The sequence below is a fragment of the Calonectris borealis genome, chromosome 1 (genome assembly GCF_964195595.1).
Source record: "Calonectris borealis chromosome 1, bCalBor7.hap1.2, whole genome shotgun sequence".
Taxonomy (NCBI): Eukaryota; Metazoa; Chordata; class Aves; order Procellariiformes; family Procellariidae; genus Calonectris; species Calonectris borealis.
Genome location: NC_134312.1, coordinates 83,504,672 through 83,529,763, shown reverse-complemented (window position 1 = coordinate 83,529,763; position 25,092 = coordinate 83,504,672).

Below are 25,092 nucleotides of genomic sequence, written 5' to 3'. Positions count from 1 at the left end.
CTCACCTATTCTTTCTATTGAGGGCATGGAGAATTCATTTACCTGCTAATCAGGTGAGCTCTCTAGGTACTGCACTCTCCTTGGCTTGGTTCAGTCATTAGGTCTTTATCTGTCTACCTCGTGTCCTGCATTTTTGAGTGGGAAGTTGAGAAAAGACTTGGCTTGCAAGTTTGTCACTGTTAATTCATTTTATGAGCCTGAAATAATTCTGAGGCCTCGTGAAACATTTTAGTTTGAAACACTTTCTCTGTGAAGTGCTGTGTACGTTCTTATGAACATTTCTGTTTTTTTACCAAGGAAAAGCAATCCCCTTCTCTCGTATTTGTTATTTTTCAGCAACTGAAGCATTTAGGACAGAAATATTTGTTTCTTTGGGAGGGCTAAAGAATTAGACAACATAAACAAAAATGTAGAATAGAATAAAAATTCCATTAATATTTTTTACAGGATTACAGAACCATTTTCTTACCATTAGTAATTCCTGCTAGCTTCATAACTCTACTGAACAGAGAGAAAAATCCTCATTCTGAGTAACATACAGGTTAAGCAGACTAGAAAGACCAAATATGAGAGACTAAGATTACAATTCTTATTTTGCATGGATGAGTCACAAGACATCTAAATTAGTTGACCCCTCCCCTTCCCAAAATTTTATGGATAGTAATGATCTGTTCATAAATGGCTTTGGATGCCTAACCAGACTTCTGAAAGGTTGGCAGAGCTCAGGCTTTCTTAAGGCTCTTAGTCCTCTGTCTGAAAACTGTGTTTTGAAGAATTCATCAACTGATTTAAAAAATTATCCGTAGTTTTTTTTCTGGGGAATGAGAAACCTTTCACAATGTTTTCTCTTTCCAGGATTTCCTACTCTAACGATTAGGAGATAAATCATTTCTGGATAAATCTATTTTTAATCCAGTACATCATGACTGAAATGCAGATCCTTTGCAACAGGATGTTCTTGAGAAAGCAGAACTGTGTGAGGCAAGACGAGGATCTTCAATGGGAACATTTGCCAGACCTGTGACGGCAGAGAATTCTGGCAGCCAGTGCAAGTCAGAAAAACAGAAAGATATCTGAAAAAAGAGCGAAACAAGCAAAAAGCTGAGTGAAGCAGATTCCCAGAAACTTACACAATGCTGTCCACCAGGAAACTTCCACAAAAAGAAAGACCATAGAGTGGGAAAAGAAAAAAACACAAACATTGCCTTTTACATGTTAACAACATGCTAAGTCCTATAGCAAAAATATTCTAAAAGGTATCATTGGCCCCAGAGGAACACGTACATCCCCATGCTGTAGCGTAGCACTGCGTGTGGAGATTATCATGGTCCGAAAGCTGTGCTGTTCTGTTGATTCAAGCATAGTGCCATGCTGTCCTTGTGCTACTCTGGGGACTCGTACTCTGCCACTTTCGTTTGCATGAACCATTTTTTTATTGGAGGAAAATATTACTAAAAACTCAGCGCAGGGAAGATCTCAAAGAAGCTGCAACACAATGCCTCCTGTAAGAGTTACCTCATGTAGAAAGACTCGTTTAAGGCTTTGTGCTTCATTAGCCACCATGAAACGCTCAGGTGGGACAATAACAGTAAATGAATCAAAAGCGTCAGCTTTTATTAAACATCAGAGCGTTCAAATATAGAAAGAGTCCTAACAGTCTACTGAAAGTTGGAACACCTTTAGATACCAGACACAATATCTGAAGTAGCACCTGGAAAAGCAATCAGGAATGTGCCTTTCTGTGGGCAAATGCAACTCCCTCTGTTCAAGTACATGAAAGCGGTACCTTGAAATGACTCCAAAGCTATAATGGTGTTGGGAAAATGGAGCATAAATTCCTTGGTTAATCTAGGTGGCCAATTGGTATGAAATTTCATGTAAGCTTAGTTTTAACGCCCTTTGACATTTGTTTTGCAGTTTGGATTTTTTTGAGATTTTTTTTTTCTTCTCTTAATACTCTTAAGACTCTTACAGAAAGTCTTTGAAATTAGACACTGTGTGAAATTCAACCCCCTCTGTTTTTAAATTCATACATACATATATATATATGGACTTTTTTTTTTATGGACTACATATGTATAAATACATAGTCAATAAAAAAAGGCTAGCGTCTGGATGCTAAGTTTTTCTGATTTAACAGGTGATTTAAAACTGAAATTAGATTTTCTTCCATTTCCAGCCATTATCCATGGCGTAACTAAGCAACACCACCTTCATGTTATTGATGGGGCTGAGTGCACACAGATCTTGCTGACTGGGATAGGCATAACTACACTCCTCTTTAACCAGTAAACCCTGGATTTCAACAGCAATGATTGTCTGCTAGTGCTCGTGGAGCTGCTGATGCAAAAACATCGATGTGGAGCTGCTTGGAGGTGTGTTCTTCAGTGCAAGGCTCTTCTATCCCCATCCGTCTGCATGCATTTCTTATTCTTAAGTGGTTAAAAAGTTATGTAAATTGCTATGCAAAGCCTCACTGGGGGTAATTAGGCTTCTATAAGTATAAAATATACCTCATTTAGACATGTAAAGTCAGGGAAATAAGAAAACAGTTGGCATTCTCCTCTCTTCTGCCACGCACGAGGAGCACATTTCATCTCTCCTGCCACTGTTTCATCTCACCGACCATGCTCTCCATTCTTATCTCTAGCCCTTCTGACAAAAATGTCTCTTTTTCTCCCTTTAATGTCTCTTCCTAAAGCACCTGTTTCCAAACCAGCATTTCTGAGTAGAATGTACCCCTGCACCAGGTGTAGCAGAGCTGGAGAAAAAAAAGCAACCTAAGAAAGGTTTGCACATCGAATGGGGCAGAGTTAAGGTTGATGTGATACAGCATCCATGGTCCCCAAACAGCCATAAATGTTTTTCAGATGAGGAACTGCACAGAGCTGAGGGGGGTGAGTCCCAGTGGTGAGTCTCTGCTCGTGGTCTTTGCCCAGCTCTCCTGGAAATAGAAATTCTAGGGTTTTGAATAGAGTGAGGTGGGTCCAATCAAGTTTATTATTTTGGCCTCAGTGTTGACATGGCTGGAGCTGGCATACATGCGGAGACGGCAGTAGCAGCTCCAGGCAGGGCATGTGGGCCTGTCTTGAAGAGCTAGGAAGGTGGGAAGGGAATGAATTGATGCCAAGCAAGGCATGGAGCACTATTGGCTTTCTGAACATGGCCCAGCTACCCACAGCAGACTGGGTGGTCTGTCGTGTTAATAGTTGTGGGAGGGGAGGAGAGAGTGTCATATGTGAGTTGATGGCCGGAAGATGCATTTCCTTGATTTTTTGGATTTGTGCTGGGGATGTTATGCTCCACCTCCATTGTCTCAACAGAGTGCTTGGCAGATAGATTAAAAAACTAGTTTTGAAGACTGTAGAAGGATGACAGTCAAAGGTGATAAAGAAAAGCAAGGGAGCTTCTTTCCGAGAGTGAGGAATGATGATCCGAGGATGACCAACTGAGGCATGAAGGCTTGGTATTGCAAGGGTTTGAGTGCTGTGCCTCTCATCCAGTAAAGAGCACTTAGTTAACTTTAAGTGTGTATCTGCTTGCACTGGAGTCAATGGTAGCATTCACAGGCTTAAAGCTCAGCAGCTGCTTATGTACTATGGAACGATATACAGAATTCATCCTCTAGGACCTGCCTTAAAAAAGGGAGGGATGCAGACTCTTCACTAAATATCAGTGGGATCCACAGAAGAGGTCAAGCTAAGACAAAACACATTCCCAGGATAAGGTCTATCTGTCTGAAATTTCTGACCTGAGTTTTCTAGGCCCAGTAAACGTATACTCACTAATGCAAAATTCCATGTTGGCTAAATGCATTTCAGTTAATTTTCTGCTATGAAAGCATTTCAATTTTAACAATAGCTGTCACTCCCAATATAATACAGAAATAGTTTAGTAATAGAGGCCGTAAAGCACTAGCCTGATAAATATTTATATTACTTATTTTAAGTTAAAAGCTTGGTTATGAATTGTTTTCATTCCAGCAGTGTAAACATCCTTCTAGAGTATGCACTGTAATGTTGAGATTGAAGTCACCTACCCTATTTGCCTGGTCTTATTTTATCAGTGCAAAAATATCCTTTAGTGAATGCTGATAAAAGTATTTTTACCAGTTTCATTGTACAAATGCTCTTCTTTTCTGTACAATACAGAAGGGAAAAATAACGTTAGGTACCTATGGCAAATGAGTATTCAGTCAGCAAAAAAGCTTCAGTTCTTTATTTGTTATACGTTATTTTAGTTTAAATAGAAATTTGAATACACGAACATAAAACACAGGCCTTCTTTGCAAGGGGCATTTTCCTGGTGATAAATGGATTTTGCTTATTGTTTAGTTAATGTTTTATGCTTATTTGATAAAGAAAACTCAGCTTTATAAAATAAGAAGCAAAAGCTATTTAAGGTGTGTGAAATGAGGTACCAGCATAAATAGCCTCCACTCTGAATTGACGAGCAGTAATAGATAAATAACTGTATATGGGTTTTGAACTGGAATCCCAGCCATATTCATGTGGTGAAAGGGAAGGATTTGAATGATAGCAGCAGAATGCAAACCTCCCCAGTATCATCGGAGTCTGAAGTGGCTGTAGAAATTCAGGCAGTCATTTAATAAAAACACCTCTTTTACTATGGAGGCTGTAAATTATACAAGCCTGTCAAGTTACAGCTCTGCCTTTGTGCTTAGCACGATTGTAATGTTCTCAGTCCATAATTTAGAAAAGGATTAAAGTTCTCCAATGCTCTGCTGTTTTTACAATGTTTTGGTGATAATAAGATTACCTCAGCCTCCCTCTCTCATGTGAAAATGTCGCTAGAAAGACATACCATATATGAAGGTGGGGTTTTCTCACACACATGCATATATACGAGAGGGAGAAAATACATGACAGTGGTGTCTGGCACCAAAATCTTATTGTAGGGCTGGAGATGCCTCATTACTCATGGATGTTGAAGACATGCAGCTGATTTATGGATTTGCTCTGTACAAGTGCTGATAAGTCTTTAAGGTATGTCAGTAAGGTTTCTGTTTATTAAAAACAAAGTTTAAAATAAAAGATTTTTAAAAAGCTTGCAACGACTACAGAGCTTTTAGAGGACCTATTGCTTGGAAAGCCAAGTTTCCTTACTTACCAGGGCTCCAACTGCATAAGCCTCAGAAGGAGAAAAACATTACAACTGGTGTATGCCAGAAAGTTATAGCAAAACAGATTTTCTATCAAAATAAAGTTGTGTTTTTAAAAGCCTAGTGTCAGTGGTTATTCTGGGGATGGATAAAATGATACATGTGTATCTGTTGGTGATCTGGGAATTCCCTATTTTTTAGGAAGCTCCTATTTCTCTCATTATTTGCCTCAGCATATCAAGTCTTCAGTCTGCCACTGGGCTTGGACTCCCTCTTACTGGTTCTGCAGTTCTGGCTGCTGTAGCTTTTAGGGTGTGTGGTATCTTATTTTTGAAGAAAATGGAAAAATATTCCCCTGGCAGGTTGTTTTTGTTTTTGTTTTTGTTTTTCAAAGATGACACTATGAAGTCACACAGAGATTAGGCAGAAGTCTTGTGGAGGACAGATTAGATAACAAAAGTGCTGGAGAGTTAGACAAAGATGCATGAAAGACAAAATTTGTCATATGCTGCTTCAGTATTGCTCTGATTATCTCTAGCACATACCAGACATACTTAGGTTTCTATTTCCATGCAAAAACTCATGTTAATACTGTTTACTTGAATTATTTAAGAAAAGGAGAGGATTCTAGGTGATATCAAAGCCCTAGTCCTCACCTACAGTCAGAGCCTACAGCCTGTATTGTACAGGAAAAATAGGGCTACAAAAAGACATTAAATTCTTTGTGTTCTTAAGATCCAGGAGCAGGCAGCTCCCCTGGAGTTAGCTATTATTTCAGCTATCCCCTGTATGAATGACCCCAGAAAGCAATTCTATCAGGAAGGCTTGACTGTCGTCCATGAACATCTTGATCATGCCTCTTTTCCCTTCCACCCTGCTGCTGGGAGGAGGAACAGAACAGCTCGGTCACCTTTAGTCCCCAGGACTCGCCCCAGGCTGGACGAAGGGCAGTTTCATGCAGTACATTGTAGATAACTGCGATGTCCCTGAGCTGTTGTCAGGCGTAACTTTGCCTTCAAAAATCAGAGTCCGTTCCTCTGGTGTGGAGCAGCCAGTTCTCAGAGCCGTGCGGCTGCCTGCTTCAGTTGTGCTGCCCTGGTTGTCCCTTACACGCTCTTCCCATGCAGATGCAGTGTCTGCAGCAACACTGAAGTCTGCAGTGGACCATGATGCAGTTGAGCAAGCTGGAAAGCTGTGCCCACCACATGGAAAACTCCTTGGGCGAGCACTTCAGATACCGCACATGCTCAAAACAGCAGTGTATATCTCTGCAGCTGGGAAACTGGAGGTGGCTGTGGAAAGAGAGGCCTGGGAAGGAAATAGGGATGGACCACACTGGGCGTGAAGCAGAAAAGCACCCTTTCCGTAAAACCTCTGGGAAGAACTGTCCTTGTAGATCCCCATCTGTTTCCTTCTGTACCTTTAGGCCTAGGCATTGAGCTGTCATCAGCCTTTCTGCTCTCTCTCGCCTCTCTCTGCATGCACGGCATCTGAAGCCATAGCTGCAGCCAGTGTGGCCAGATCAGGCTAGCTCGAGGTAGGTCGAGTCAATGCATGCATCAGGTGCCACAGCTGCATGTGTTCCTCCTGGAAGAAGAGCAAGGTGAAGTTTGACAAACTGGCACAAGTCCTGCAAAGGGCCTCTAGGATGGTCAGGGGCTGGAGCACGTGGTGTATGAGGGGATGCTGAGGGCGCTGGGTTTGTTCAGCCTGGAGGAGACTCAGGTGGATCCACGTGCAGTCTTCCACTGGCTAAAGGGGAGTTATAGAAAAGGCAAGAACCAGATTCTTCTCAGAAGTGTACTGAGAAAGGACCAGAGGCAAGGGACACATTTCGCAACAAGAAAAAATCTGATTTTTTTATTAGGAAAAATTAATCCCTGTGAGAGCCCAGGGAAGCTGAGGGATACCCATCCTTGGACTGGACGGGGCCCTGTGAGACCTCATTTAGCTTTGGAATTAGCCCTGCTGTGAGCAAGGGGTTGGACTACACACTTGAATTATTCAATGAGTCAAAGTTTGCGCAGATTGTTCTGGGTCCTCCAGAGCGGCTTTCCACCTTGTGTCGCCGCTCCTGAGGGGGGCTTCTCTGGTGTTGCTTGGTCAGTTAGAGCTTACAGATATTGCTGCAATGCGTGATATAATGTAGAAAAGAGAACCTGCCTTGTTCCCCCTGGTTATTCCTGCCTAAAAGGTTTTTCCTAAACAGTAAACTAGGAAAATATAAAAGCAGCTTATTTTTGTATACTTCCTTGTCATCCCCCCTGCTTCCCGCACCCAAAATCTCTTGAAAACTTTGTTCAGTCAGCCTCAAATTTCCTAAAAGGACATTCTACCCTGGGATAATATCATGCCTGTGAAAGTTCAGGCTGATTATTTTTCATCTAGAGGGAGAGTCAAAATTGGGCTTATAATGGAGGTCTTGTTTCAAACAACATTGAAAGAATTTAGCATTTATGACGTCAGTGGGGTGGCATGGGTGTGGAGTCGCATGCGAGCGGGGGGAAGCTGGGCTTTTCTCTGCACCAGTGGTTTCGTGAAGGAGTCTTTCACTGATGGAGGTTTATTCAAGCCCACCTAAACACATGTACATATTTATTTACTAAAGCAAACCAGACTACAAATGGGACCAAAATCCACATTTAAACATCCTTACAAGCAACCCCTCTATGACAAATTCTTTCTCCAGCTCTGCTTAAGAAAAAGCCTGGGAGAGTTTATTTTCCTCAGGCTTTACAACTCATTGTTTTCCACAAAAGCACCCCTCTGCTTTTCCAAGAGTAAGGATAATTCTGTGGCTAAAGCACATGACTAGGACTTGGGGTTCCCAGCTGTTGCACAGACTTCTTGTGTGTCCTTGAGTAAATCTGATTAATCTCGCTGCACATCTGTAAAATGGATGCAGTGCTCTTTTTCCCCATTCATAGGAGCTGATGTGAGCCTTTGAGACCTTTACAAGACAACCGGATAGAAATGGAAAGAAATATGCATGCAATTTTGTGTACAAGTGTGTGTGCTAATTGAGGAAACAGTGGAAAATTTTCTGCCAAAATATATTTGACAGAGCAGCTTATTAATTCTGTAGAAGTTTTGATGCAAAATCTGGTTCTAGAAAGCTTATGGGTTTTTCCTCCCAAACTGAAGAGGATGTTTGTTTGAGTGAGTCGTCTTTTTTTTTTTTTTTTTAAAGGAAAAATGAGAAAACGCAAAGTTACTTTTTTAGTGAAAATGAGAAAACCTTGTTTTGCCATTTTTTTTTTTTAAAGGGGGAAGTACCTCTTCCCAGCTAGCTATACCCGACGTGTTACGCGAAAAGCAACGTCATTCTGCTTAAATGCAGGCACTCTCAGGGCTGGGAAGTGAGTGAACAAATGAACATCCAGCTCCATCCCCTCATGCTTGCTCAGTAGGCAGATATGCAGGATTTGTTTTATCATCAAGGTCAGCGTACAGCCCTGTATCTCATCATCCACTTGTGAACCCTGCAGTGAGGAGACAGTGATTACCACCTTCCTGTGATTGTCTGTCACGCTCGCCATCCTTGTCCCTTGAGTACCTCACAAATGTTGACAGAGATACTTTCGGGAAAAGGTATCTACTACCACATGCATTTTCGGGCTGAGAGTTGAAGTTACAACATTGTCAAAGGTGTCCCCAGATGCGTGGTGTCCTGCTAGAGGCAAATCTGGCTTGAATTTGAAGGAACTACGTATGTTGAAAAAGCAATATGGCATGAATATATTAAACCCTCTGCACTTTAAAGAGTGTAACTACAGCAATTCATTACAGGCAAGAGTTTTTAAACTGACTGGTGAACTTCTGTGCCTCGCTTCCAGCTGTTCATAATGTGATACCTCGGAGGGACTAGATTTTCTGTGTTCTGCATGTTCACAGCTGAAACTGAATTCTTCTGACAATGGGGCTCCTTAGATTAATTCAAGATTAGGTTCTGAAAATAGTATCCAAAAGTACTAGCTGAATTGAAAAATTAATAAATATGACAAAAATTTTGCAATAATCTTAGTTTTCAATGTATTTTTTCCCTTCAAATTCTTTTATAGTAATTTTTATCAGTTTTCATGTGGTAGAAAACAGTAAAAAATGGAGCCAGCTCAGTCACGCGATGAGATTTAAAAGAAAATGTTTTAAAAATCGTTTTTGAAAATTATAAACCACTTACAAAAATACAAGTCTTAAAAAAGGTGTTTGCATTTTTGTGATAATAAATTCCCATGAATTTTGAAAGACTATAATCTGCACCCCGCACTTTAAAGCATAAGCATAAGAAATATTGCCAGTGCCAAAAGTTCAGGCTGCAAGTATTTACGGGAGTGGCTGAAAAATGGGACTTAGAAAGTAGTTCATATTCTGTTCATATTTTTCAGTTTTCATTCATCTCCTGTTACATTTTTAAGCTTTCTCATCAACAACAAGTGCTGGAGATTCACTTAAAGAATACCAATGAGTTGTTTATGTCACCACATATCTCCAGGAGCTGGAAATTTAAACAGAAGAGTGTCATGAAGTCATGATAAATCCCATGCATTGGCAAAATTGCCTTCACTGTAATGAGTAGCTTGCTCTATTTCTAACATTTTGACTCAATACTGTACACGGATGATCCTGTTCCTGCTGACAATGATTATAGACTCCCCATTGACTTGTGCAGGAGCAAGATGGGAACATTTCAGGCATGGTTTTATGAAAAAAATCCTGACGGAAAAATGTTCCTCATGGGTTAGATACTAGCTCAAGACTCAGAAGGTTATTTCTGCAATTTGCATTCACACAGCCTTCTTGGGTGATCTTGAACAAGCCTTTGAAGGTGACGGTGTAACCCTGTGCCTGTGTTTCTGCATGGCACCTTTGCTAGGACTGCAGGAGATGTAGCTCAGCCTGAGGACTGGTGGTTAGGGATGGTGGTGGGACTGGTGGTGGAATGGAGCAGAGTTTGGGAAGAGAGCTGTTTCTAACCTCCTTGCAGAGTGGGCTGACATGCATGGATCCAGGTTGTACATGGTCCTGGGTGCAGGTTCACCCAGGACCTGCTCCATCTCTGTATCAGCACTGCAGAATTGAGTGGTGCTACTATCCCCTTTGAGATAATATGATCCCTCTTCAGCTCCGAGTGTACCGGTCTACCCCTCAGCTGCAGATTACACCACCTCCTTTCTTCCACCCTCTGCAGCTTCTGTTTCTTTGGGTTCCCAGGGACTTGATTGCATCCTAACTTCACTGGGGCTGCTCTGAGCCTCTCTGGCACTATAGCTGGCAGAGGCTGTTGAAATTGTCTTGTCTGAGCTCCTTGATCACACTGAAAAAGACACCTTGTCCAGCGGTTCCTGTGTCAAGTCCCCATATGTAGAGGCTGAACTTGACTATGCCTGGAGGGAAAGTCAGTCACCGTGATCCAAAGATGTCTCATTATGTTGCACGCCCCTTATGCCTGGGTGAGTTTTTCCAGTGGATAACTCTCCTTAGAGTGGACGTTTTACCCCTAAACGTATCTGTTCAGGTGTCACCTTGCTACCTGAGGTCTTCTTAGGCTTTTCACCTGCTAGGAGAGAGCTCTGTGGTCTTCCCATGCAAGCACTTAGAAACCTTTGCCTGGGCACATCTTCTTGGATAAAATAAACAGACTGAAGTCGCTCAAGTGTTTTGCAAGGGCTGGCTCAAGGCACCCTGGTACTGCAGGCAGAGCTGAGCTTTCTCATCTTGAAGAGGGCGGGGGACATTTTTGTCCAGGGAAGGGGAAGACTAAGGAAAAGGGTTGAAGCTGGGGCAGAAGGGCAGGAGAGATGCACCTCCTGGCACACTCACGGCTGTGCCACGTGTCCTGCCTTCTCCCTCAGTGGCAGCGGCAGCAGCCAGCCTGGCACCGGCAGAGCAGACCTGGTGCTGCCTGCAGTTGTCTGCTCTTTTAGGTGGTAACTGCCTGCTTTGCCTATGGTGAGGGCCAGCTCTGGTCTCATTGCAGGTATTCAGGACCATTGCAGCTCCTTTCTGAACCATTCCCAGCTTTTTAATGTCCTCCATTTTAATGAGCCCCAAACAGCGACACCACATTCAGTGGCAACAGGTCTTTCCCTGTTTTATCTTGCTCTTCTGCCACCTAAATCTTGTTTACTAATTACTTCACCACTTGGGGGTTATGTGTTCAACCAAAACCCCGGGCAGAAAACATTTCTGATGCACCACTGTGTCCCAGTTACACTCCTGTTTGTGTGTACGCTGAGTCACATACCTACAACATCAGATGCTCATCGCTCCCGTTTTAAGCCCAGACCTGCAGAGTGTACCACACAGGCTGATCCCTCAGCCCAGGTGGAGCCCCAGCGAGCCGATTTGGGTGCTGTACCAGTCCCGGGGCCTTTTTCCAGGATCAGAGGCTTAGTACAACATTTAGAGCTTTGCTTATTTTGACAGTCTGCAATTGCCAAGCCAATAATCTGTTTGTTTCTTTATCAAGCAGACTAATAAATGGTGCTGCGTTGCTAAATCTGTCTAAAGGGGAGAGAGGGCCTTTAGTCTTATTCAGCATCTTATGATTATATCAGCCTGTCTTAACCCAGCCAAGTATATTTACATGAAATAACGGAATGAGTTTTGCAAATTTCTTCCCCCCTTTTTTTATTATAAGTGACTGTCTAGCCAAGTTCATTTCCTCTCCTGTCTGAGCTCCTCTCTGAAATATATTATCCCACTTATTAAAAGCCAATAGCGCTGTGCTTTCCTTTTCTTCCACCCTCTCAGAAGAAGGGGCATGCAGGGGATGCTTGGATTAAGTGAGTGGGGCACCCCAGAGCTGGGATTCTTTATGAATGAGCTCATATCCTCTCTCCGTATGATAAGAGGAATGCCGTTTGCATCCCAGAGTTGACTGCATAAACATACACACACTTGGACGGGTCAGCATTTAGCCTGAGCATAAACTGCAATTGCCAAACAAAGATCTGACTGACAAGGGATCATCTGCCAGCCCTCTGCACGGGCAGACGGCAGCCACTGCTCGGTGGCGATGGTCCCTTCATTCCCAGTGAAATCCATCCCTGCCGGAGGGGGAGGGGGAGGAAGGGAGAGGAGATGACAGATCCCTGTTTGCATTCTTCAGAGAGAGCAGCTGCAATTGTCTTACTACAGTATGTCAACATGAAATTATGACAAATCAGGCAGGGATGTACCAGCAGATGAAAACAATAAGGAGGAAGCAGAGCAGAGGGAAGTTGGGAAGAATGAACTATACCTAAAACTCTGGAGGCCAATACCGTCCTGGTGGAAAATGTCTCTGAAAATGTAATAGGACTGAAGACTGTTGGTATGCCTGGACATGACTCAAGGAGCATATATTGAGTTTTCAGGTTGGTTTAAATCTGCCTCTAAAATACTACTTTTTTTTTTTTTTTACGTTCCATAGGAATCTTTCAAAAGTTAACCTGAAAGTAGCAGGAAAAAGGCTAGTCTGTCACCTTTTCCTGTGAATGGGACGCAGTCAGGATCCCCACAGAGCCAGCTGAGCACCCAGCACTCTCGCACTCTTTTTGATGCCAGGCTCTGACCTTGGCAAAGGTAAGGAAACCTCCCCAGCCTCCAGGGTTACACGTACACAGCCACTAAGAATGAAGAAAAAAGAAAAGGGATTTCCTCCCTTCTCTTCTTTTTTTTTCTTTTCTTTTTCATTAAAAATGTTATTGTTTGATAGCAAAGGGAGAACTAACAGGAGAAAGGCTTCAGCTTCCTGCTTGCCTCCTCCTTTCTATCTAACAGAAGTCCTTGAAATGGGATGCAATGAATGTTTCCTTTATTAAAAACTGAGCCTTCTCCAACCCACACAGTTTCACAACACTTGATAGAATGCACATTTTTCCAGTGTCTTTTTTTTTTTTTAACAATGTCCAACAATAAAAAAAAGTCAGTAATGGGGCCATATTCAACATTAGTGTAATTGGGAGCAGCTCCCTCTGGTCTCAATAGGAGGTGCGCTCACTTTCACCAGAGCAGGATTTGCTAGCTCATGGACACTTCATATTTAGGATTGTCCCCGGTCTACTACGAGTGGCTTATAAACTTCCTCAGATTTGTGAGTCTATTGATTTAGCACTGTGCATCTTGGCTGCAAAAGAAAGAAGGAAAAAGGCAGTGAGCACAGGATTTTTACCTAAAAGCTGGCTTTATTTCCCTCCACCCAGGTTCTGCTGCCTCTCTGCCTGCCGTAGCTGGCTGGCACCTCTGAGGAAGCTGCCACGTCACACCTCGCTGGAGTCGGGGAGAACGTGGTGGGTTTGCTCTGCAGGGTGGAGGGTGCATGAAAATATTTTCTGTGGTTTCAGTTTGCATGTCTGCATGGAAAAGTCTAGTGAAATGTAATAGGTATGAATCCAGGAGGGTCCACAGAAATGTGTGAGGACAGATTTCAAGGAAACCAGTGCAAAAACCCCAAAACCTTTTCATGGGAAGGAATATTCCCAATAAGCTTTCAAAATCTGTAATTTTTTTTCCTATTAAATTCCACAGGAGTTTTCCATAGGGCTGGTTCCAACCTCCCCTCTTCCAGGCTCTAAGCCTTACATTTTAATGAACTGAAAGAGCTTTGCTCTGTGCTCGCTTACATCGCCTCTGTCATCAGTGGCGCTTCTCTAGCCGCACTGAAACCCTTCTGTGCTTGCACTGCTCTTCTGAGACAGTGTGAATTCCCCGGTCTCGGAGGGATAGCTGAGTGAAAGAGCTGCCTTTCACCTAATTTAGTCTTTAAAACCTAAAGTAATATGACAAACGTATCCTGCAAGAGCGTATCCTTCCTGTTGGGTTTACTTCCGGACGCACAGTGCCCTGACGTAATCGTCTGCAGATCCATCCCTGGCACCCACAGCCGTCTCCTCCTAGAGATCATAAAGCCAATGATGCTCATGTAATGGATGGAGGGGGAGCCCCGTACTGACCAACAGCCTAGTGCCTGGGCTCCTCTGACCCGAGGAGCCTAGTATGGTTGCTGTGTCCAACTGGCTTGTGATGGTGCCCCTGGAATCAAAGCAATGTCATGTTCATTATTAGGCGCTGCTTTCTGAAAGGCTTAACGAACCTGACTGCCTTGTTTGAATGCCTGAATTAGGTTAGTAGTATGATCCCCATATCACTCACTCATAGAGAAAGATGCTGGGTTCCCAGGCGTTACAAAGGACGCAGGGCCAGAGGTAAACGTGAGTTCCCCTGGCTGGAGCTGGGACAAGTCTGCAGGGCTATAGGGAGTATGGAGCAGGATCTTGGCAGCCCACAGGCAGTTGTATGGTTGGAAGCCCCCAAAGTTGTGTAGCTGTTCGTGCCAGTTGCATGAGCCCTCATGATGCTAAAGCATTGCATGGCATGAGGCATTCCTCCAAGAGAGAGATTTAAGGTGTGGTGAGGTGGTGCTGAACATCAGAACTTGTTTCTCACACGTCCTCTCCTTGTGAAATTTTTCTGCGTTTTTTCCACTGGTGGGGAAATTCCCCTACTGCTGATATTTGCTACTCCCAGAAAGCCTCTCTCTTGCCTTTTTGACAAGTAATAGCAAAAAGCCATTGCCCATGCTCTGTGCTTTCCTGTATGCAGCTTTTATTTCTTCTGCAATCAGATAGCTTTATTGCATTTTTTTTTATTCCTCCTTTTCTCATAGCTTCAAACAACATAGACTTGTCAGGCTTTTTTCTTGTGAATCTAATGTGAATGTAGATATATTCTTGCTAATGTGGTCTTAAACTTGAAGGCTACAATTGCATGCTGTGTTCTGGCTCCTTTGTTTTGCTCTCACTGTATAAAAGGAAGGGGATTTAAGAAGGAATTTTTAGCAAGATATATCTCGCTGGCCCGGATAAGACACAAACACAAATGTATGCTGGCAAGCTCAGCAGAAGGATTGGAAGAGGTGCAAGCTCAGGAAGGCAGGCAGTGTGAAATGATCATATACAGTCCATCTAAAAAACATCTTACAAGGAAGGATCAGGATCAGCATTATCTTTAAAAGGTTAAGTCTCCTTAGTTTGACCTAACGTTCTACCTGCTAAGCTGTCACAAGCTACATTAGTCCAAAGATTGTTCTACAGATCTCACTTCCCAAACCATTCCTGTATTCCTCTGATGATTAATCTGATGATTTAATGTGACAAAGACTGCCTCCTAACCCTGCTGTGTGCCCTAATTCTTGAACTTTCTTCCTTCATGTGCTTTTGTCCAGCCTTGGGAATCTCCAGTCTTTGCTCTCTGGGGCTCACTATCACAAGGGAAAGTCATGGTACTTTTGCCATGAATTCATTCGGCGCACGTGCTGCAAATCTGGTGCCCTGGGGAGCGTGCAGGTAGAGAACAACTGCACTCCATATGTGGAGTAGCCCGTCAAGGGGCAGAGGGTTCCCCGTGCCCAGCTGAGCCTCCCTTGGCACTGAAAGAGACAAATGGGCAGCTTGGTGACAAAGATCAGAGACCAAACGGATGCAAAGTCTCAAACCCAACCTCCAAAGCCTATATTTGACGCGGTCCCGTCAAGCTGAGTGTGGGAACGCTATGGTATCACCCTCTCTTGACGTTTGGGAATTGAAGCACAGATGCACTGAATGACTTGACCAGACATACAGGAAACCTACAGAGGACCGAGGAACTGCACCCATTTCAGAAAGTCTCTGTCCAGTGCTTTACCGTAAGACCAATGCTCTTTTCAGAACAGATTTCCCAGGGTCTCACATTCTGTGCTGTTAACTTCCAACGTAATGAAATTAGTTTAGATATAATCATTTTTATTCTGAAAGTTTGATGGCAGCAGAGAGGAAGCCCTGCACATGTGTAGGTGAAGTGAAGAAATGAGAATGTCTAATCAGAGGATTAGCAGAATAGGTGTTTTATTTGCAACACTTTCAGTTTTGCTTGATAATACTAACTCCCCTTTGATGTGCACTTTAATTGCAAGCAAAGAGTGCATCAGTGCCTTTTACTTTCAATTTGAATCACAAGTAATTTTAATCTGATTGCAATCTTACGAGGCACCTACCTACTTTGTTCCACACCTTTGTAAGCAAATTCCTCGTATCTAATGACACCTCCATATTCTCCTCCTTCTTAAATGGGGGCATGGAATATTATTGTCAAAATGCACACGTATCTCGATTTATTTCTGAAGTTTGTACAATAGCAGAGGTCACAAAATAAGCTTGAAATTGTGGGGGTGCATGGTGGATCGTAATGTGTTTAGCATGTGATAACGAAAACAGAGAAAAATGTCTGGATGTTTATGTATGGGAGGCAGTATTGCACTTTCAGCAGCAGTTGATAATTTACAAAGAGAAATTACCCTTCCTTCCCTATTGGTAAATCTGGTGGAATAATAATGTGATGATGATGATGATAATGACGATGATATAATAATAATAATAATAATAATAATAATAATAATAATAATAATAATAATAATAATAATAATAATAATAATAATAATTTCTGTCTGTTTGCTGCTAAGCTATTGTCTGCTTGTTAGTATGTTTTTAGAAACCTGCAATGAACAGGGCAAGTCACTGGAAAGCTGTTGAAAGATTCCAAAGACACTTTACACAGGAATTTGGGTTTCTCCCAGAGTTTACAAATCCTTTCCTATACTGTCCTTTTCACTAAATAAGTCCCACTGGAGCTGTCTGAACGAGTTGCCTGAGCCAGATCCACTTGTATAAATAAAGTTGTGCAAGGTAGGAAAGTACACTTGCAGGTAGGTAGTTCCTTTTCTTGCTCTCTTCTTCAGGATCCTTAATATTGCAGACTACCAGACTCTTTTTTTTACTGTTGGTTTTTTTTTCCCCCCCTGCCTTGGTGAATTTTGGCTTTGCGTAAGCAGACAGTATTGAATGAGGAACCCTCATGCCCTACTTCCCTCTGATAGGGCACGCTCTGGAGCTTGGCTGGGTCTCCCACAATGTGGTGCTTTAGTGAATTGCTTGGTGCATCACACGTTGTCCTGAAAGCCACAGGCAACGGGACCCCAGAGAGGTGGAGTGAGTGATCCATGCTGCTTACTGGTCAGCAGGAGAGCTCTGAGAAAAACTCAAGTTTCCCACATCTCATTGTGAAGGTATGAGAGGCAATCGGTCCAGTCTCAACAAGAAGGGTGGTCACATGGCAAGCCCCACTCTTCCTGTGTCTGAGTAGAAATGTGAAGGATTGATATTTAACTTCCCACTTACCTGCATATCTTTGGAGAAGTCCCTTAATTTCCTTGTGATCTGGTTTCCTCATCTGTAAAATGGGATAAGAACAAATTCTCTGTGAGACACACTGGACTCTGTTGGTGAATCACAGTTCCAGTTTCCCCTCTCAGACCTCTCTCTTCTTGCCCATCTACTCCTAGAGTCTCTCACAAGGCTTGATGTCCCAAATCAATACCAACTTTCAACTCTCCTTTTCCCACAACAGATCCTGGCTGCTTGTCCCAGTCCAGTTGCTCCTTCACAGTGAGCTCCGATCTCCTTTCCTTATTCCTCACTCTGTCCCCATATCCAACTCTGTCTCCTTGTCCCAGTCTTTTTTTTTTTGTCTGGTTCAGTCATGCTGCTTTTACCTCCCTTCTTGGTCTCCTGATCCTTAGTCTCTTTTCCCTCCCTCTCCTGGAGTGGCAACCAGACCACCCCAGCTGCCCCTGAGAAACAGCCTTCGGTTCCCCTCAGTGTGGCTCAGGCTGGTCAGAGGCAGCCACAGGGAAAGTTGGGGTTCATTCCTGTTTTCTTGGTGAGACCTGAGGGGGATCTTCTGCTCCCTTAGGTCTGTGGATACACAGACAGGTCCCAGGTGAGGGCTGTGAGGAGTTGGGTCTTAGTAAGGAGCAAATTTGAAAATGTCAACTCAAAAATCACCACATCATAGATACTTTTTTTTAGACATGGTCAAGACAACCTGGCTTTCTGCTTCTTTGTTCCTACAAACAGCTAAACTATTTTTGCTACTGTCTAGGAAAAAACCAAACCAAGGGTTAAACCGCAGGATATCCCTCTCCACTATGGAGAAAGGTCTTGCACAGGTAATACTTGAACTTCGTAACATGGCAAAGTGATAAGCCACTGAAAGCAAGGTCTTATCTGCTAACGGCACTTACAACAACTGACGTTTCTGCCTGCAGAGCAAGTAGGTATCTTACTTCTGGCTGCCCCTAGATGAGCACAGCACTTTTCCACAGGGCGAGATCTCTTCTGGTCACCTGTGGCACCCTCCTGTTCCCGTGAGTCATCACAGCAGCACGAGGGGATGGTGGCAGCATGCATGTGGGAGGGCTGAAAGGAAAACTTAACTGTACTCTTACAGGTTTGAGGAGATCAATTCCTGATCTGGGCTCGTTTTTAATTCTTTCCAAGCTCCGAAAACCTTGATCAGCACCGATGACATAATTTGTGCTCAGCTTCCAATTTCTATTGTCTCTGTGACCACCTGATTATTTGCTCGTTCTTGCTTGCAGCTGCATTTCTACTCCTTCTCTGGAGGAAACAGCTGCCGCTTGTCTTTTCCTGGGCCAGGATGCTAGAAATTCATGTCTTCATTTGGTCCATACTGAAGGCAATTTGCCTGACACACTGAGGTGGGTCCATCATCTTTAACAAGAGCAGAGCTGGGGCCTCCTGGTCTCCTTCCTTCCTTCCTTCTTCCTTCCTTCCTTCCTTCCTCCCTCCCTCCCTCTTTTCCTCCCTCCCTTCTTTCCTTCCTTCCTTCTTTCCTCTCTCCCTTCCTTCCTCCCTCCCTCCCTCCTAGCAGGCTGTGGCATTGCTACTAAAAGGAGCAATAAGAGTGAAAAAAAAGATGTGGAAGGAATGTGCTTCAGTAAAAGAAAAGCTTCTCATTTTCCTGAATGAGTGGCAAAAATGCCTTATTTCTTCAAAATGATCCCATTCCTGCCACAGAGACTCACAATCACTATGTACACTGCAGTGCACACACCAAGACCTTTGGGAGAAAGTATTTCTTTTCTTTTTTCTTTTTTTTTCCTAGTTCAACAGTGCTACATGATAGATGGAGTTAACTCCTTTGAGTTTTGCACGGCCTTCTTTCTAATCATCAGCCCTTTGAGAAATGTGGAGGAGGGGCCAGTCGCTTCTCAGCAGTTATGGGAAATGGAGACCGATTAAATCATAGGCTTTGCCCTGTCAGTAAAAATGTAAAAATGTCAAACATGAAAAAAAAGTATTTCCATATTGGGTGATGTGTTTTTTTTTCTCAGCTATAATTGCTCTAGCAGTATAAGAAAGCCACACAAGGTTTAGATTAGTCAAGCACATTTTTGCGCTATGTATATAATAACAAAAACCCCAGACCTGCCAACCCACCCCCAGGCCTTGAATTTTTGGTAGATTTTCTAGTAAAGTTCCCTCTACAGTCCTTAGGGGAGTCTTCAAGGGTGGACCGATGAAGACATGCCTCTTGTACCATTTGTATTTGTACATCTTGAGCTCCACTGCAATCCTCTGTCTGAAATTTGTTCCATTAATGTTCCACTCAGTGGGAGCAAGGAGAGCCCAATTACCCCTATCCTGGAGCAGCTCAGCTCCCCTCTGTTACAGCAGCTTTTCTTGTTGGTGGAATGCCATGTTAGCAACCTGAGCCTGCCGTCCTCCCTGCTGCGCAGCCCAAGGGGTTGCGCCTCTAGTTGCAGAGGGGACTGATCCCGATCCCCTTAGTGCATTACTCATTGACTTCGTTGGTCTCGAATGTCAGAGTAAGACCCTGAACAGGCATGACAATGTCTCTCCCCTATCTTTATCCTCCAAAAAGTTCAAAGTCAGTTCTTTATTAGTTGAGGCAAGTCCGTAGGGCAGTGTGAGAGGTGGATGGTGCACCATCCTAGAGGAGGCATTTGAGGTAGGTAGTAAGACTTCACCTCTGGGGGGAGAGTTTTCTTTGCAGTGGCTGTAGAAGATGGCTAAAACCCCAATTTGGATCGGTTATTTAGATTTTAGATGGCTAAAGACAGGAGAAACAAATCTTGTTAACTTTGAGTTGGAAGGTGTCAGACCTTGCCAGTGGTGAGGAGCTACTTCATAAGCACAAGGATGGCAGATTTTGGGGTGGGAGGAGGGGTAAGGGTAGGCTGGGTTGAAGAGGCTTCAGCCAGCTAGAAGAGCATTTTCCATATGTCAGACTAGAGGCTGCCAGCTTTGCTCATGCTGAATGATACCTTTCCCCATGATTAGTCCCATTGATTTTATCGGCTCTGCTCGCAGAGAGCTAGATCAGACCACGGTGCTTCGGCCCCAGGAAAGGAGCCACCTACTGCTGAGCTACCGCTGGGACAGACCTGTCTCCTTGCTGCTCTGGGAAGGGAGCAAACCGTGACGGGTCTGTAGCTGGCACAGCACATGCTTCCTGCTGCCAGATGCCTTGGGAAAGGAAATGAAGGATCCATCAAGTTCTCCCTTCTTCCCCCTTAGGCTAAGGAAAGGGCATAGTCCGCAGAGGCTATTATTCCCCTGTGTGTGAGAAGCAAGACACAGGAGGCGTTATGGCCCCTTACTTCTTGCATTGGCATGCTGGCCATGATCTGGCCCAAAGTGAGGTGCTACTCTGCATGAAAAAGGGGCAGAGCCTGGCTCCCAGTGGCCCGAAGGCTTTACATGGCCCAGAGCATGAGGTCAGTACAAGCCCCTTGAAGAAAGGTGTAGCAACAATGCATCCAGTGCATTTACTGGTGAACACAAAAGCCATTTACAAGAAAGGGGGGGGAAAAAAAGGAAGGAAAAGAAAAAGGCGTGCGTTTATTCTCAGGGCAGAAAGAGTGTATGGTGCCATCGAGCGCCCACTGAAAGGCAAAGAATTGGTTTGTCACAATGCACCATTCGCTGGAGGTTTCAGATCCACTATGATATTATGGCTGACGGCTCAGAGACCTTGCCTTGACTACCAATGTAATTGGCATGGCTGGATGCTTTGATTGAGTTTTAGCTGCTCCCCGGTAAATCTGCTGAATGATTCTGCAGGACCTGTGGGCGTGCAAAGCCCCCATATTACTCACTGACCTGCCCCTCTGGCTTGCTTGTCATGCGATTTACAATAACTAGCACTGTCCTTGTAACTCTAAGGTAAGAAGTGAAAACCCTTTCTTTTTCCCCTAATTGTTCTACTGGTTTTACAGTTACCAAGCTGTAAAGCACCTCATCACTCTTGTTAATTCTTTCTTCCTTTTGAGCTGCCAGTTAGTAATCAATTATTACCCTTGTCATTCATGCTGCAGCACAGCAGCTGGTCACAAGAAGCCTCTGTTTCATTGGGCTGGAGCCAATCAAGTCTCTCCAGCTGTCCCTTGCTGCTCTGAATCATAATGTACAGTACTTGTTGCTTTACAAGTTCCTTTACCAGACTGCTTTTTTTAATAAAAAAAAAAGAAAAATAAAATGAAATGAAGTTTTTGCTCCCAGTTCTACCCTCACGGCACATCTGGCTGCTGGAGGTTAAAGTAAACTCCCTAATGCTGCATTTTTAAGAGGGGTGGGGGGAAATACTCTACCATAGCACAACAGATATTTTTGTCATATTCTCCATTTTATGAGATGACTGCATTGATATAAAGACTGCTGACAGATCAAAGGTTTCGCTGGTAAAATGATATGAAAGGCAGAGACATTAGCATCCATCAAGGTCCTGTTAGGATTTGCAGAACAGGGGTTCTGGGCCTCCCAAGTGAAACCTAGCAGGAAGGTCTGCGAGCCTGCATAGCAAATGAAAAGAAAACAAGAGAGGGCACACAGAATATTGGAGGAGGTAGTGACCCACAAAATAGTAGCAATTCGAGCTGCAAGGCACTCTGATTGAATTGCAGCGGAGGCAAACGCTCTCAGGCTTGCTGTTCTTGTTATGGAGCGATGCACCGTTCAGCATCGCGCTCTGAGCTATCAGCTAGGCTTTCAGATGACTTTAATTCAGAGAGGGAAACAACAGTACCATTGCTTTCCTGATTGTCTTTGTTCCCAGCTCCCACTGCTTGACTACAGGCTGCTGAGATAAGGAATCCTGCAAAAATACCCAGCCAAGATGCAAAGTATCGGGGGGAAGTGGCTGGCCTTGCGGGGAATCGATATTATCATCCTGTAACTTACGTTCCTCTCTGTATAATTTAATCAAAAGGAAGAAACCGATTTCACAACTCCGCTACTGATGTGGATATTTTCATTGGCTTCAGTGGAGCAAGTCACAGGAATAAAAGTTTGGGAAACATCTTTTCAAGTTACATCTTCTCCTCTCTGATGTGCCTCAATTTCACGGGAGCACTAAGCAAAAATTAAAGCATGGTCTAACCCCCACTAATTACATCCTGTTACAAGAATTTGTCCCCCTGGTATTTCGGAACCCAATTAGTGTTAACTATATCGTGGCCACCAGTGACATTATCTAAAAGTGTCTAGGTTTTATTGCTGCTGCAGCTCATACCAATAAACTCATCTCTGCTAAATTGAGCAAAAAAACCAGTTTTACAAGAGCACTACGCGCATCATACAATGCATGTTTGCCATGGGGTTGGTAACAGCTTTCCCAAAAAGGGTATAATTATTAGGTGTATCTGTAGAGGAGTCAAAAGTGCAATGCAGTCACCCATATTCCACGTGACACGATCTTCCGCTTTCGCTTCTTAGCTGTTTGTGCCAAAGCGCATGGGTGGTGACGGTGCCCAGTAATTTTCATACTGACATATGAGTCTTGGAGAGGCTAACATCATGGGATACAGTGCTGTGCAGATGTATCCCACTTAACTTAGATAAGTTAGCATAGGAATCAGGCCTAGTATAGACCCTAAGGCTCCATACAGGGTAGCTTTACCCTACTCTTCAGCTCTCCTCAGAGGACGGAATTTCTTTGATATGAAGGTTGTGTTAGCCCAGGCTGAGCACTATGGCAGGTAGACCGCTTTGGATACCCTAGCAGCCTTGCAGGCTGGTTTGATTATCTCCATATGGCCTGGTATATACTTTGTAGATGGCCCTTTTGAAAGGCAGTGTGTTTTGTCATTGTGCACTTCAGGGGTGGAATTAATTTTTGGTAAAGGGCCAGCACCCGGGTGTGCTCTGTTGATGTCTTCCTTGTTCGTGATCGGCGCTCTGCTTGGGCACAGAGGTCTGCTGATGTGTGGTGCTGTTTAACAGCCTTGCAGCTGTGGAAACTCCTGATTTTTCAGGGAAAGAGGAGCTCAGGTGGAGTAAGTAGTCCCCTTCAAACAGCAAGGCTTTTCAAAGAAAGGACCATTTCTGAAGTATGAAATGACCTCGTGAATCGGTCCCAAGAGGCTTGGTAGAAAAGAGATTTGCACTGCTGTCACGTGGACCCTTTGCAAAGAGCTCAATTCCACCCCAGTGAGTGGCCTTTTCCATGGGAATATTTGGAAGTCTGGTGCCATGAAATCCTGTAGACACAGAACTCACACAGATCTGCACTGACTGTCGACTCTGAGGATTTTCTAAGATTCCTGGCCTCCCAACATCTTCTCTGAGCCTCTCCTAATAGAATTAGTTCTCAAAATCTGTGAGGAACAGCATGTGATGAGAAAAGAGGGAGAGCTGTGTGGTTCTGGCTTTCCATATTGTCTTAGAAGAACTGCTGATTAGACTCCATAACCTCGTCATTGGGAACATGCCAAGTTTGCACCAGGTATCTGATTTATCTCCCTGTTATCGAACAAAAATATAATCTTGTGAAACAGACTAATTGTAAAAATGTATTTTGGAATTATTCGAACTTTGAGGGATCAAATATAAGCATTTACTTCTGGTTTTGATTTCTTTAAATTACAAAAAAACCCCTCCTTTTAAAAGGAAAATACAGAATTTGTTCTAATACAGGAGGGGTTTGATCTTATTAAAACAGTCTTTTTTAATTTTGTGGGGGTTTTGGCATGGCAACATTGTCAAAACTAGCAAGTTCCAGTGGAAAGACTAAATTTTGATGAAATGACACCTTCTGAGATAAAAATATTCTATTGGGAAATTTTTGCTAGCACTGCTCAGAAGCTAGGTCTTTGTTTCCAGCTTTTGTACAGATCTCTTGTACAGGTCTGTGGGAAGACACCCTTGGGAGAACGGAGAAAAAGCTTTGGTGCTGCAGCAATCACCAATACAAAGCATAAGACTTAAGGGGTCTGAACAGCGGAGTGGGAGTTGCAAAACTCGAGGTAGCCATTTGTACGTGCTGATACGCAAGTGGTCTCAGCAGAAGACCGACGGGCTCGTACAGCACAGCAATTCGGCAGCTACTTTTTCTTTTCCCAGGGCTGAGCTGGCAATTTGCTGTCTCTAGAACCAGGGACACTGGTGCAGAGATGACACCGCTCTGTCTCTTTCCCCTTCCTGCGTTGTGTGGAGCAGGGCTTCTACCTCCAGGTAGAAGAATTTGGTTTACCCTCTTCCACTTATGGGCACTAATACTTGGTCACCGCGTTCACTGTACTACTTTCCCCACCGGCATATCTGATGACTGCGCCTGTCCTTATAATGTCACTATAATCTCTTCCTGCTTTGTGTCAGACACCCCAAATGAAGTTAAAGCCTCTCAGATCATAGTACACACACTGAAATGGCCCACGAAAATTCACTTCCTATCACTCAAGCAATTCAAATCCTGCTGCAGCAATGAGAAGCTGTAAAAAACCCTCCAGGAGGATGCATAGTAAATAAGAAGTGTTGCAGGAGTTTGGAACTTGTCTTTAGCTTCAAGATGTGGAGATCTAAAAGAAAATCTTCTCCAAAAAGCTGAAACTGCTATTGTTGCCACTGAGGTCAGCACCTGAGCAAGCTGAATAGGAGGTGACTCATTGCTGGAACATCCCTTTCAGCCTTCTGCCTATGAGAAAGATAAAAATGTCATCACAGGAAGTCCATCACCTCGCATTGTGCTTAGTATTCTCCCATTGCTGTGTGCTTGTGCACATACACATTTGTTTAATGACCACTTTAACTGACCAGTTGTGGGGATCTTCATCTTCCTATGCAGCAGAAACT